We start from the raw sequence: 3,300 nt of genomic DNA, 5'->3' as shown, positions 1-3,300 counted from the left end.
ATAATAATAATAATAATAATAATAATAATAATAATAATAATAATAATAACTACAGTATAACTCTGGTACTATAGTATAACTACAGTATAACTCTGGTGTTACAGTATAACTACAGTATAACTCTGGTGCTAACAGTATAACTCTGGTGTTACAGTATAACTACAGTATAACTCTGGTACTACAGTATAACTACAGTATAACTCTGGTGTTACAGTATAACTCTGGTGCTACAGTATAACTCTGGTGTTACAGTATAACTACAGTATAACTCAGGTATTACATTACAACTCTGGTACTACAGTATAACTCTGGTGGTACAGTATAACTACAGATTAACTCTGGTGTTACAGTATAACTACAGTATAACTCTGGTGTTGCTGTATAACTACAGTATAACTCTGGTGTTACTTTATAACTACAGTATAATCCTCTGGTACTACAGTATAACTCTGGTGTTACAGTATAACTACAGTATAACTCTGGTGTTACAGTATAACTACAGTATAACTCTGGTGTTACTTTATAACTATGGTGTTACAGTATAACTACAGTATAACTCTGCTGTTACAGTATAACTACAGTATAACTCTGCTGTTACAGTATAACTCTGGTACTACATTACAACTCTTGTACTACAGTATAACTCTGGTGTTACAGTATAACTACAGTATAACTGGTACTACATTATAACTATGTTACTACAGTATAACTCTGGTGTTACAGTATAACTACAGATTAACTGGTGTTACAGTATAACTACAGTATAACTCTGGTGTTACTGTATAACTACAGTATAACTCTGGTGTTACTTTATAACTACAGTATAACTCTGGTGTTACTGTATAACTCTGGTGTGAAAGTATAACTACAGTATAACTCTGGTGTTACAGTATAACTACAGTATAATAATAATATAATAATAATAATAATAATAATAATAATAATAATAATAATAATAATAATAATAATAATAATAATAATAACTACAGTATAACTCTGGTACTATAGTATAACTACAGTATAACTCTGGTGTTACAGTATAACTACAGTATAACTCTGGTGTTACAGTATAGCTACAGTATAACTCTGGTACTACAGTATAACTACAGTATAACTCTGGTGTTACAGTATAACTCTGGTGTTACAGTATAACTACAGTATAACTCTGGTGTTACAGTATAACTACAGTATAACTCTGGTGCTACAGTATAACTCTGGTGTTACAGTATAACTACAGTATAACTCTGGTGTTACAGTATAACTACAGTATAACTCTGGTACTATAGTATAACTACAGTATAACTCTGGTGTTACAGTATAACTACAGTATAACTCTGGTGCTACAGTATAACTCTGGTGTTACAGTATAACTACAGTATAACTCTGGTACTACAGTATAACTACAGTATAACTCTGGTGTTACAGTATAACTCTGGTGCTACAGTATAACTCTGGTGTTACAGTATAACTACAGTATAACTCTGGTATTACATTACAACTCTGGTACTACAGTATAACTCTGGTGGTACAGTATAACTACAGATTAACTCTGGTGTTACAGTATAACTACAGTATAACTCTGGTGTTACTGTATACCTACAGTATAACTCTGGTGTTACTTTATAACTACAGTATAATTCTGGTACTACAGTATAACTCTGGTGTTACAGTATAACTACAGTATAACTCTGGTGTTACAGTATAACTACAGTATAACTCTGGTGTTACAGTATAACTCTGGTACTACATTACAACTCTGGTACTACAGTATAACTCTGGTGTTACAGTATAACTACAGTATAACTCTGGTGTTACAGTATAACTACAGTATAACTCTGGTATTACATTACAACTCTGGTACTACAGTATAACTCTGGTGTTACAGTATAACTACAGTATAACTCTGGTGTTACTGTATACCTACAGTATAACTCTGGTGTTACTTTATAACTACAGTATAATTATGGTACTACAGTATAACTATGGTGTTACAGTATAACTACAGTATAACTCTGGTGTTACAGTATAACTACAGTATAACTCTGCTGTTACAGTATAACTCTGGTACTACATTACAACTCTGGTACTACAGTATAACTCTGGTGTTACAGTATAACTACAGATTAACTCTGGGTTACAGTATAACTACAGTATAACTCTGGTGTTACAGTATAACTACAGTATAACTTTGGTGCTACATTATTACTCTGATGTTACAGTATAACTACAATTATAACTCTGGTGTTACAGTATAACTACAGTATAACTCTGGTGTTACAGTATAACTACAGTATAACTCTGGTGCTACAGTATAACTCTGTTGTTACAGTATAACTCTGGTACTACATTACAACTCTTGTACTACAGTATAACTCTGGTGTTACAGTATAACTACAGTATAACTCTGCTGTTACAGTATAACTACACTATAACTGGTACTACATTATAACTCTGTTACTACAGTATAACTCTGGTGTTACAGTATAACTACAGATTAACTGGTGTTACAGTATAACTACAGTATAACTCTGGTGTTACTGTATAACTACAGTATAACTCTGGTGTTACTTTATAACTACAGTATAACTCTGGTGTTACTGTATAACTCTGGTTTGAAAGTATAACTACAGTATAACTCTGGTGTTACAGTATAACTACAGTATATCTCTGGTACTATAGTATAACTACAGTATAACTCTGGTGTTACAGTATAACTACAGTATAACTCTGGTGCTACAGTATAACTCTGGTGTTACAGTATAACTACAGTATAACTCTGGTGTTACAGTATAACTACAGTATAACTCTGGTGCTACAGTATAACTCTGGTGTTACAGTATAACTACAGTATAACTCTGGTGTTACAGTATAACTACAGTATAACTCTGCTGTTACAGTATAACTACACTATAACTCTGGTACTACATTACAACTCTTGTACTACAGTATAACTCTGGTGTTACAGTATAACTACAGATTCACTCTGGTGTTACAGTATAACTAAAGATTAACTCTGGTGTTACAGTATAACTACAGTATAACTCTGGTGTTACTGTATAACTACAGTATAACTCTGGTGTTACTTTATAACTACAGTATAACTCTGGTGTTACAGTATAACTACAGTATAACTCTGGTGTTACAGTATAACTACAGATTAACTCTGGTGTTACAGTATAACTACAGTATAACTCTGGTGTTACAGTATCACTACAGTATAACTCTGGTGTTACAGTATAACTACAGTATAACTCTGGTGTTACAGTATAACTCTGTTGTTACAGTATAACTACAGTATAA

This window comes from Coregonus clupeaformis, chromosome 17, assembly GCF_020615455.1.
Source record: "Coregonus clupeaformis isolate EN_2021a chromosome 17, ASM2061545v1, whole genome shotgun sequence".
NCBI lineage: Eukaryota > Metazoa > Chordata > Actinopteri > Salmoniformes > Salmonidae > Coregonus > Coregonus clupeaformis.
The sequence above is the reverse complement of the archived record's forward strand: the minus strand, read 5'-3'. Positions refer to the sequence as shown.